This window comes from Pyxicephalus adspersus, chromosome 6 (assembly GCF_032062135.1).
Source record: "Pyxicephalus adspersus chromosome 6, UCB_Pads_2.0, whole genome shotgun sequence".
Classification (NCBI taxonomy): Eukaryota; Metazoa; Chordata; class Amphibia; order Anura; family Pyxicephalidae; genus Pyxicephalus; species Pyxicephalus adspersus.
This window is the reverse complement of record NC_092863.1, coordinates 10,647,768-10,659,406: the sequence shown is the minus strand read 5'-3', so window position 1 is coordinate 10,659,406 and position 11,639 is coordinate 10,647,768. Positions and strand designations below refer to the sequence as shown.

At 37.9% G+C, this 11,639-nt stretch overlaps 1 long non-coding RNA gene across 1 annotated transcript in view; it reads left to right on the top strand.

Moving 5' to 3' along the window:
* Nucleotides 1–339: 339 nt before the first annotated feature.
* The window catches only part of LOC140332648 (uncharacterized), a 24,736-nt gene continuing 13,436 nt past the window's right edge, over nucleotides 340–11,639 (top strand). The window contains exon 1 of the long non-coding RNA XR_011921221.1: nucleotides 340–467. This is a non-coding gene — a long non-coding RNA (uncharacterized lncRNA). The remainder of the gene's footprint in view (nucleotides 468–11,639) is intronic.

Below are 11,639 nucleotides of genomic sequence, written 5' to 3'. Positions count from 1 at the left end.
CTCTTTAGCAGCTTGATAACACTGCACATGTTCACCCCTGACTCAGGTATTTACCATTATCCCAGACTATAGAGAAACTCGGAGCCACCCTAAAGAGAGCAACTTTAAATGTACAATTCAAAGAAGTAACTGGGTGCAAACAGAAAGATAGCATTTGATATTTTTAACCACTTATCCTCTCATCACTGGGTTAAAGTTAAATAAAAACAAAACTCAAAATAGTGTTCTGTACAAAAAATAATCTACAGTAATACACTTCCAGGTGTGTCAGATGCCTGACCACCTACTGATCCATTTGGTTCATTGCAATACCCTCTATGTCAGTTTTGTTTTTTGTAGGGATATTGGAGCTGGTGGAAGGGATCACAGAGTGCAGAGAGGGACCGACACTCTCAGAAGTGTCAGATGCAGAAGATTCTTTAGCCAGCACGGCTCTTCAAAGAAGATCAGAGATGCTAACGGGGCAGGTAATTATGTTTATCTTTGCAAAATGTAATTTTAATTTTTTTTCAATCTAGTGACAGAGTCTCCTTAATGAACAAATTCTCAGGCACATAAATATACAGAACACATTATTTTCACCCAGTCCAAAAACTTGTAGACAGTCTGTATATGTAATAATCAAAAATGGCTGCCTTTTGTTTATACTAATTACTAAGTGTATAGAATAAAAATGATTTAAAACCAATGTCTACACATTTGAAGGTTTTTTTATTTTCATTGGATATCATCTTTTTTTAAATGTGTATCTAAACAGAAAATAAGACTGCAATTTTGCTTTAAGGAAAAATGTCAAACTTACATTACTTTTAGGATAAAACATCTAGAAGCATAATATTTTATTAGACGGCAGAGCCTGCGAGACTGGAGTGACAAAAGGAGTCATATTAGTCTGAGATCAGTCCTTGGTTTCACCATAAAAGCATTTAGTGACAGGGCTATAACTCACTGCAATGTCGCCTCAGTGACGGGCAGAGCAAATGACAAGTTTATGTGAAGAATGAATGGTGATGAGGTTTAAACTTGGAGCTCTGGCTGATCTGCATATCACATTTTTACATTTCTCTGGCATATTCCTTATACTTTATGTGCCTAGATTTTGGGTTTACGAAACTCTCAATCTACTTTAGTAACAGACATGGATTTAGGGGCAAGTACTACTAGATACAGACCATTTCTGTACTTTTCATATATCATTATTATTATTATTACTTACAGTGTAACTATTAGCAAAGAATTACATAATACATGCAATGAAGAATTTTATCCCTAACAAAACCGCCTTGCGTTTTTTGAAAAGTAAAATTAGCACTCACTAGGTCATAGCACTCATTGCACTTTGCATTGCAGTATGGACACCAACCCATTCATATGAATAGGCTGCCAATGCTACTCATAGCACACAAAGGTAATTCATGCTATATTTCTTAAAATGCCACCTAGGACCACACTGTACAAGCCAGGTATTATGATGCTTGTCACTTGTTACATTAATGGGTAGGTCCACATAAGGTGAAAGGAGTCCACTTGGATAACAAATCTAAAATATTATTGTAGGATGCATTCATGCAATTTGTAAGATAGCAGTGCATACTGAACTCTCATGAGCTTGCTTCCAAATAACTGCACTCTGTCCAATAAGATTCTAATTGCACATGTCCGAGTTGAAGCTGTTGTAAAAAAAAAAGCATGAATAATTACACAGAAAGATGCTTTTTATTAAATAAAAAAACACAATTAACCCATATCAGAGGACAGGTCATTATTTTAGAACATTGTCAGCACCTTTTCAGCTTTATTGAAAGTTTTGTGTTAAAAAAGTTGCCATAAGTGCAAATATTAGCGGCTTACGTGTGTATCATAAAATAAAAAAAAAATAAACTATGGTATGGGATGGTACCCTAATCCTTCTGGGGGAATTGGAAAACCTGATCATCTCGCCATCAGGTCTTAGAAGCGCTGAATCCTGGGAAGAGTTATCTCCTTCGAGTAGAAACCCAGGAAACTGTGGGTTTGGGATCGCACTTTGATTTTGTGTACAGTGGTACAACCACTGCTTACTATTTGGCATTCGCTTTCATTCAGTGCTAGCACTGATGAGCAATTTTTTATCTTTGCCCAGTGTACTATACACTAAGCATTTATTTTTGTTATGTATTTATGTGTGTCTGTCACATTGACTGGACTTTTATGCTTGTCACTGTGTTTCATGTAGTGTGCTGGTATCATTATTGGCCCAACCCGGACATCAGAAGGGCTCCCGTTTAGTGAGAGTTTCCCTTCGTGGGAGTTCCCAGACCAAGTATCTGGTGGGTAGGCTTTTGTCAAACTCACAGAGAATGGGAGCTGCCTAGTACCTTGTCCCTGTCAGGTGTGTTAGAGGAGGGACAATAAAACAACCCCTGGTGTATGTTTTTTGTGTGGCGTTTTTGTACTTTTTTCGGCCGGGTACTAGGGTTTCTTTTTGTTAGGTTCACACTTTTTGTGATTTGATAAGAAAAACTTCTATTGTCCTAATATTGGCTGGACCTAAGGAATTTTTATACCTGGCTGAAAGGCCGGCTGTAGATACCATACCTCTCACCTTGCACCAGATGAGTAAGGTCTTGTCCTTTCAGCCTTGCAGCCTAAAAGTTAGGTGTAGGGAGAGCGTACTGCCTTCTGGTCTGTGCTCTCACTAACCTTGGGTCTCTTTGGGAGAACTCTCTGCTTAGTTACTGGTGAAGGTCTGGCTCTGGACAAGGTATTGTTGCCACTGGGCTTTGACTAGGTGGGCTCATGTTTGGGAACCTTGTGCCCTGGGTGGGAGTCAGAAAAAGATGCCCTAGTCCCAGGTCCATGTAAGGTTCCTGGTTTTAATTTGGCATTGTTTTTATGTCACCTGAAGATGTGCTTGCACACTGCAGATTTTGAATAAAGGAAACAAAGATCGGTTCTTATCAGTGACAGGGAAGGACACTGCTTTCCTGGAAGGGTGGTGGGGGTGGCAGTGGGTTAGTACGCCTGTTTGGAAGGGACAGACCCATGCAAATTCCTCTGGTATGGCTGTGTCAGAGAGGAGCATAGGACCAGCCCTGAAAAGGACCTCCCGGACAGTAACCTGGTAATGAGCAGAGAACCTATGGTCTCACCATTATGCTAGAGGCACTGTATCCCACTTGTGCTTAGTGCTTAGATCCTACAGGGTGTATGTTTTGTTTTACCTCTACTTAGTAACAGTTAGGCAAAGAAGCCAGGGTTTGCGCATGCAGGGCCTTGAAGGACAACATCAACATTAAATGTCCCATTTTTAGCAATGTTAGAGAAGACTTACCAGTTGTATTACCATGGCATCATTTCAATGCTGAGTTGTAATGCAAAATATGAGATGGACAGAACCAAACTCAATTTATTCAGGCACTTGTTATCAGAACAGAACTCAGATAATAATTTTTTTTTTACATATCTCTACCTTCAAGTTTTATGGTAAATAGGATATACTGTTAGAATGTTATCTTTCAAATTAGGATTTGCTTTAGGTCCCAAGTATCTACATCTGTCATATGTGGTTTATGGATCATTTGTCTTGTTCTTTTATCTGTGTTTTTTATTATGTACAGAGATAGCTCATTATGTTTTATGAAGTTTTGTGCATGAACTAACCAGGCTGGGATGTGGGAGTAAAAAGATTAAGATAAAGCAAACAAGTTTTTGAAGACTTTTGGGAATAGATTAGTTGCAGAGGCTTGTCCTTCCTTTTTATGCTGTTTGTGAAGCAGAGATAATAAAACATCCAATTACATAATAAGCATAGGCACAAGGCCAAAAACTTTCATGGGTTTGGTAATATTCTATTATAGGCACCAAACTTTCTCAGCTTTTGGGTAAAAGCTCGCTTAGCTGTGTTGAGGATTGTTCTTTGATCCTCTGTTGCTCTCAGAATTAGGCTGAAGTCACTTCTTAAATAACTTGTTCACATAACATTAGCTTTCAGCACTGCAAGATTAACAATGGTAGTTTTTGGCAAAGAATCATGTTTTACCCCACACCGTTTCTCACTTCCCTGTAAGCAAAGCATTGACTTTTTCTGTAACCCTCACCTTAACCATCCTTTCCTATTTTTGCATACTTACCGCTCCTGAATGCTTTAAGTTAGTGCTGAAGACTTACCCCACTGTAACCAAAGAAAACAGCACATTACAGCACATCTACTATTTCTCCTTCTTCTTCAGTCATTTACATATAAAATAATAGTCCCGAAATGGCTCCTTACAGAACAACATGTTTTGACAAAATAATGTTGGTCTGGATCTCACCAGAAAGTCACACCCATCCGATTTTATGTATCCTCTAGTAGCATCTTCATAACTGAACTAACCTTTATGTCTATGCGTGGGTCAGTGCAAGTAGTGGCTATATAAAACAGATATACTGTAAAATAAAAAATCCGGTTACTTCATTTGAAATGCTATGCATTAAGTAAATTCCTCCTTTTAATCTATAAATATGACTGCTCAACCCTACCCAATAGTCCATTGCTCTAAGCAAAACTTAGACAAGAATCAGGCAGCATAGGGCAACATTAAATTAATATATGGCGTTATATCAAACTTTTTGCAGACTTAGAAGAAGAAAGCAAATGCATTATTGCAAATTAACTGTTCTAGTCTGTCAAGATGCCAGATACATAGAACAGATGGTCAAATGTTCCCCTGCTATCATTACCACCTAAAGCAGTGTTTCCCAAACTTTTTAACATGGGGGAACCCTTGAAAAGAATTCCAGGTCTTCTGGGAACTTGTACTAAAATTACTATGTTCACAACTTAGTGGGGAAGATGTCACCCTTACAGATAGTCAAAAAGATCATTAGTATCTGGTCAACTAACCTGAGATTAACAAACTGCTCATTGTTGAGGACCCCTAGCAAACTCTGGAGGCAACCCCTAGGGCTGAGAAAAACTTTACTGTATGTTATGTCTTGTTGTAGAGTTTGGAGACATGAAGCAACTGCTTTATGCACGTATAAGGCTAACTCATATATATAGAATGGTATAGTCTTATACAGAAGGCTTATGTGGCATGTGAAGTGGCCCATGCTACAAATGTATTCTGGCCCTGCCTTCACCTAACATTCAAACATTAGATTAGTCAGTGAGAGAAGAAATGTGCCAGTCAAAACTGTTGCCAGATCAATCAAATTATTTTGCTTGTTGCCTATGGCCTTTTATTTTTCTTAAAGAGGAGTTTGCAATAGTTAATGAAGGCATTTTTATTTTAGGCGCAAAAAAAGTCTCCCAAAATCTTTTTGCTTTAGAGTGGCTTACTGAGTCACCTGGGGGCCAGCAAAAAGAGTCTGAAATTAACCTTCGTCAGTGACGACACGCAGCTCAGGCACTTATCCCAGAGACGATGAAGTGCTGCCTCTAAAATCTGAGCTAATAATTAAAACAGAGGCCATGCACGGGCGGCGTGCCCAAAAACACATGTATTTTGTGAGCCATGAAGCAAACTCCTGTAAAACTTACTACAGAAGATTTTATTACTCCTATAAAAGACTTTCCCCAACATCCTGTTCCACACAAGATGCACACGCTGTAATAAAGACATTTAATGGCTGCCCCAATGCAAAAACCCCAAGATGTCTGGAACAGCGAGACAGCAGCTTCATTTTTCACGTTAATGATTTAAAGCAGATTCAGGTATGACGATATGCAATGTTAGGAATATCATGTGGAAGGGGACCTGTCACTTTATTAACTTTGGTTTTGCAAAGTGTTGACATTTCTCTGCCTCACTTTATAGCATGCTCAGAGACCCTTGTTATTTGTCTGAGGAAGAATTGGAGGTATGTCAGGTTAGATGCCGGGAGTGCTTAGCAGAGTCCTTCTTTAAGTAAAGGGTGGTGGAAAGATTTCTAATTAAGGACATTTTCCTAAAGCTTTTGGGGCAACTTAATCACTATGGTAAATTTTATATAAAAATATTGGCAGGCAACAGCACAATATGAGCTTAAAAAATAATGGAGTAGAGAGAGGAGGTTGGAAAGTACAGAGATTATTGAAGTCATTCCTTTCTCAGTTCTGAGTGGATTTCAGGGAAAGTGCCTTCTATCTCACACAAATGCTGCAGACCCCAATGTGACTAAAATGACAAAGCTGCAGTTACCGGCTGTTATCTTTTGCATTGTCACAGTATAAAATGACCTGAACCTGGACTGAGGGTCAGTGTGGGTACAGTAGTACTTGTACAGCCCCAATATCTTGCTTGCAGAGCCAAAGTGGATACAGTTCCTAGCATATGCAGCAAATTTACCACATTCAGCACCCAGGTCCACTGTTCGGCAACAATAATTTATGGAGATTAAAAAATGTTAGTAAAATTACAGACTAAGAGACAAGAATCTTTTACAATAGGAGAAAAAAGAGAGTACAAAGAGTAAAAAAGCCCATTTAAACATTTCCCTTTTGGGCACCATGTTATACCAGCCAAACCTCTAGCAGTACTAATCTTTCTGATTATTTTCTGCTGTAGTTTTTAGTTTTAAATTATGGTGCCATCAGTTCTGCATTTTATCATTCCACCTGTGCGGAGCTTGAAAGGCTCAATGCATCTCATGGCCCAATAAAAGAATATTTCAGTTTCTGCCTTTGGTGGTCAGCTACTGCAGGATCACTAACATAATGGCAGGAAGTTAGGCTGGAGGGCCGAAGGGGACCAGAATTGGCACTCTCAAAACAGCCTCACAAGAATGCTTGTGCTTTGCATAAATCGTCTGATGTGGTACTGTAGTATGCATAACTAATTTGATGGAAAGAGAGCCTACAATGCTATAGCAAGCTCTAAATAAATGGTCATATAATGTAGCTGGCTCATAGACTTTGTCAGAACTACAAGCCAGCAGGATTAGGAGGTTATGGAAAGTATTTTCAGCTGAATTAAAACTTCTGCATAAGATGAAAGTTTGTTATGTAAAAAGCACAGGCTGATCATTTCGTTTGAGAGACACATTATGTCAAATTGCTGCCACGGGTCCCATGTCTCCGATAATGTCTTAAATATTGCTGGGCCAACCAAGAATGTATTTCTCTCTCTATATATATATATTTGTAGAAGCTGATCAGATTAACCTGACAATTTTGTTATATCAATCTTTATTGGCTAGATCCCTGCACTGGGTTTTTGGGTCTGCACACCAGCTCTACCCATTCTGATGGATGCCCACTGGATTTAGAATTCTTTTTTATAGTTAAATCTATTTTTATTTAGAGACATCCAACAATAACAAATAATCAAACATCCATGAGATGAAATAAAGAAGAAAGCATAGAAAACAGTATTGTATGTTTCTAGTATTGTAGTGTTTGTATGTACTTTTTATTGCCATCATATAAAAAATAAATTACTGATTTTCAGAAGAAAATAAAGAAGAAAAATGCCTTCACACTCATTTCCTTTTTATTATTTTTTTTTTTTTTAAAGTGAGGTGAAAAATTTAGTCAGCAAAAGTTCAAATTCAGGCTTGACATAAATTTGGATCTGGTCTTCAAATACTCAGTTAAATGCTGCCCAATACTTGACCATAGACCTTGAGACTCCGCAGTCCCTCTCATGTGGATTCTTAGGCCTTTCAGCTTTAGTCATGTTTCCTGAATTGTCCTCCAAGCCCTGGAGCTTGTGCACTTTTGAAATGTTAGCGCGCATTGACTAGAATCAGAAATAAAACTGAGTGTTATATGAAATTCAGCAAAGTGGTGGTTTTCAATGTCAAGATTTGGAACAAGTAAAACTTAGTTCAGAAGAATGTGGTCTCCGCATTGGTTAGCATGGAGTTATTACATTAGTGGGAATTCAGGTAAAATTAGAGATTAAAGTCAGTGTTAGATTTTAGAGGTTAGGTTTAATATTTCAGGCTGAGTTTTTTCAAGATTTAGGTAAGGGTTAATAAATGCTGGGTTTATGTTTTAGAATATGGTAAGATGTTATATATAAAGTTCTCTGCAGTCTAAACCATGTGAATTTTTAAAAAATCAATTATTAAAATCCCTTTTTTGATTCACAAATGATATAGACTTAACACATAATTGACCAACATCTAGGATATTGTATATATCCCTCATTTTTAGACGCAGCTGATTGGATTATTTGTGTATGTTGTTCAAACTTGCAAAAAGGTGGTCTAATGACTCTTATTGACTCATTCTAATTCTTTACCAAAGCATCTAACGCATTTTGCCTTCCTTCAGGTTTAGGATTAAGGGTTTTATGGGGTGCAGAAACCGAAAGAAGGAAATAAAGTGGCTTTCCCATCCTCAGAGAAACCATAAAAATAATTTTAGGCCTCAGGGAACCTTTGGTAAAACCAGTTTATCAGAGACCATTGGAGAAAATGCCACTTAGATCTTAGGAAATTAGAAGCATGCCCATTACTATACAGGCACCATCAAATGGAAAAACCAACTAACCACCATGTTAAGGAACCTCTGGTTATATCTGGGTAAATCTAGAATTCCACAGAACCTAATTAAAGGCAAACCAGCTAACCAGCCTAACTAAAAGTCAAAGGTGGAATTGTCACTCCACTTGGGGAGTTATCATTTTTGTCAGGAGTCCCACCAAGAGACTGAGAATGGAATTAAGAGAGAGTAGGATGCGTGGCTGCAAAGGAAAGTTAACAGAGACTCCAAGAAAGATTTATTCCATTAAACCACCAACAAGAGGATTAGAGACTCTATGGAAGGGTGTGGATATTTGTTTTTAATTATTTATTCATTATTTATTATTAGTTACCCATATGCCTTCACTAGCATAACAAACACTTTCCAGACATCCACATTTTTAATTATCTATTGGGAGAGCCTACTCTTTCAAGGTTAATAATATAATTTACATAGTATTTGTTGGATGTATTACATCTGGAAATTGGAATTTGAAGCCTGCATACAGATGTATTGGTTTAGTTTATTTTAAGTCTGTTATTGGAAACAGTTTTTTCTTTGGAAGAAAATAGCTGTCCATTTGGTTACTAAGGTTAGTAGTAGTTTGATGCCTGCTAGCCAAAATATTCACTTTCAAGTCTGCTTGTTTTAGCAATGATAAGTTTTCCTAAACTTGGATCGTGGAAGAGTTTTTTTTTTTTTTTTGCAATGACGTTTTTAGTGCTGTGTGACAGTTTGGTTTGTCAATCCGGTTTGTCACTCCTAAACCTATGCTCATGTTACAATTTTATTAAATGGCCCAATAATGTGTGAAGGTTCTCATTAATCAATTCATGTTATACTTAATAGTAGTAACTCACATTCAACTGTGGACCTTAACCACTCAGGCAAAGTGGCTTTGCCTTCCTTTACGTGAGAAGAGCCCTCAATCCAAGTACAAACCAAGCCCAGCAAGTCCCACTCTATCTTAGCTTGCCTCTTCTTTTCAGGGCTCGCTGACCTATCCAACACCCCCATCTTCGTTCTTTGGGGTTCTTTCTGACGTCTCCTGTTTTCACACTGCTTTCTTTTTTTTTTTTTTTTTTTTTAGATTTTAGAGGAAAACCCCGGATTATGCATCTGATTATGCATGCACAGACGGAGCAGCCCACAGCCTCCTGGGACATGACTACCAGATATATCAGGAAGCTGCTGGTTTCTTCTAAAGTCCTTGCCGCTGTGGTAGTAAAGACCGAAAGGAAGGGGGCCACAAAAAAGTAATAAAATAACACTTTTTTTTAATTATGTAAAAGGGACAGCCACTCTGTTACATGATGTTGAAAATGTGATGATAGGTCCCCTTTAAGTTTTTTCAGGAGCATACCCAAGCATTGGTAGCCACACAAATAACTTGGGTACCTTAATCCAGTTATCATGGACTCGTCTTAGTGAATGATGAGTGTGGTTACCTGTATAGTTGCTAGATATGCCCCTTGCACTTATTAGAACTGAAGAAGTGGCTTGGACAAGCTGGAAAACATTTTCAAGATTAAAGAAGAGTTAAATGTAAATAACTACCTGTAACTATACAGCCTAATAGGTTTATATAGTTCTCTATATAAACCCTCATCGATATGGGCTAACAAAATACCTAAAGTATGTATACCATTTGAATGAGGCTGTTTATAAAGTAATAAATTAATTGAAATATTTTTTCATTTGATTACATTTGTAGACTTTCAGACCTGTAAAGCAGTGAGCTATTTATTGAATGTTGTGGCATTAAAATAGAATAAAGCCAGGCACCCATAATATTTTCAGGAGGAAATTCTTGGCAAAACATTTATTTTTCCAAAACTGGTTTAGTTTAAACATACAATTAATAAACTAGTAATACAAGTAATACAACTAATAAACAAATGCAATAAAACATTAATCACTGTGGGAGCCAAGTACAGTGTCCGCATCTGCTGCTGTCCTCCTTCCTAGGGTATTGTCTGCTAGTAATTTACAGGTGCTCTTTGAGTGCTCATCCTCACAGCCCTAGTTAATACAAGAATTATATGTGCGTTAGAACATGTGTGCGTGTTAAAGCACTCAAAGGATTGCAAGACATTGTCACAAGTGAAGTATAGGGGCAGCCATTGGCCTTTGGATGAAAATGCTAGTTTTCTGGCTGTTTTTGACTTTTGAGTCACAGGCCTAAAACAAGCATGCTGTGAGTGAGTGCTGGAAAAATGTTATGTTATACTTGTTCCAGCTCAATCGCTTAGCCTTGAAGCAAAACCATCAGAGTGACAGCCAGGGAGTTGGGACTCTCAAAAGGAGTTCAACCACCACTTTATTTAATAGAACACCAAGTCTATGTAATAGTTACCACTAAGCCCTCACATTATTTAATTTTTTTCTTTCTTCTTTATATTTAGAATTTTGTTCATAAAGAACATACACACAACACAACACAATACAACATTATAAAAATGATACAGATTTTTTGTGGATAAAACTCAAACATTTGATTTGGTAGAATGCCCTTTCTTTTGGACTACATGAATATATTATTATCTAGTTTTTTAATGTTTCATAAATGTAATGTATGTATTTTAAACCTGTTTTTATTCAAATCCCAAAAAGTGTGACCTAAAACAAAAAGCCAGGTGCTTAGTAAAAAAGTGAACGTGCAAAAACATGCACTGGGGGTGCTTTTTGGTCCCTTCCCCAAAGAGAAAGGGCCACACATACCCTGACCTCTTAGGATATATTGCTCCTGACAGGAGCAAGGTATTAGTATGTCTGAAACCATGTGGACCACACTATTTTTTGATTCCCGCTAATTGTAATCCTTAAACAAAAACCCTGGTGCTTGGTAAAAAAATGAATGTTCAAAAACACCACACAAAAACATGCACTGGGGGTGTTCTATGATCCCTCCTCTAAAGAGGAAGGGCCACACGTTCCCTGACCCCCCGAGGGCGTAACAATCTTGACAGGTGCAAGGTACTAAGCCCACCTTTTTTTATCTCACTAATTGTGATCCAAAACACTAAAATAAAATTCCTAGTGCTCAGTAGAAAAGTGAAAAGTGCAAAAACACTCCACAAAAAAAGGAATGCCAGGTCCTACACCTCTCTTTGGCCTGGCAATACTGGAGGAATTAGCATAGGAGCCTCTTACTGACCATCCCCATCTGGTCACCCTACCTAACAGACATACTGAGCCACCGGCAACCCCCCCCCCCCCCCCC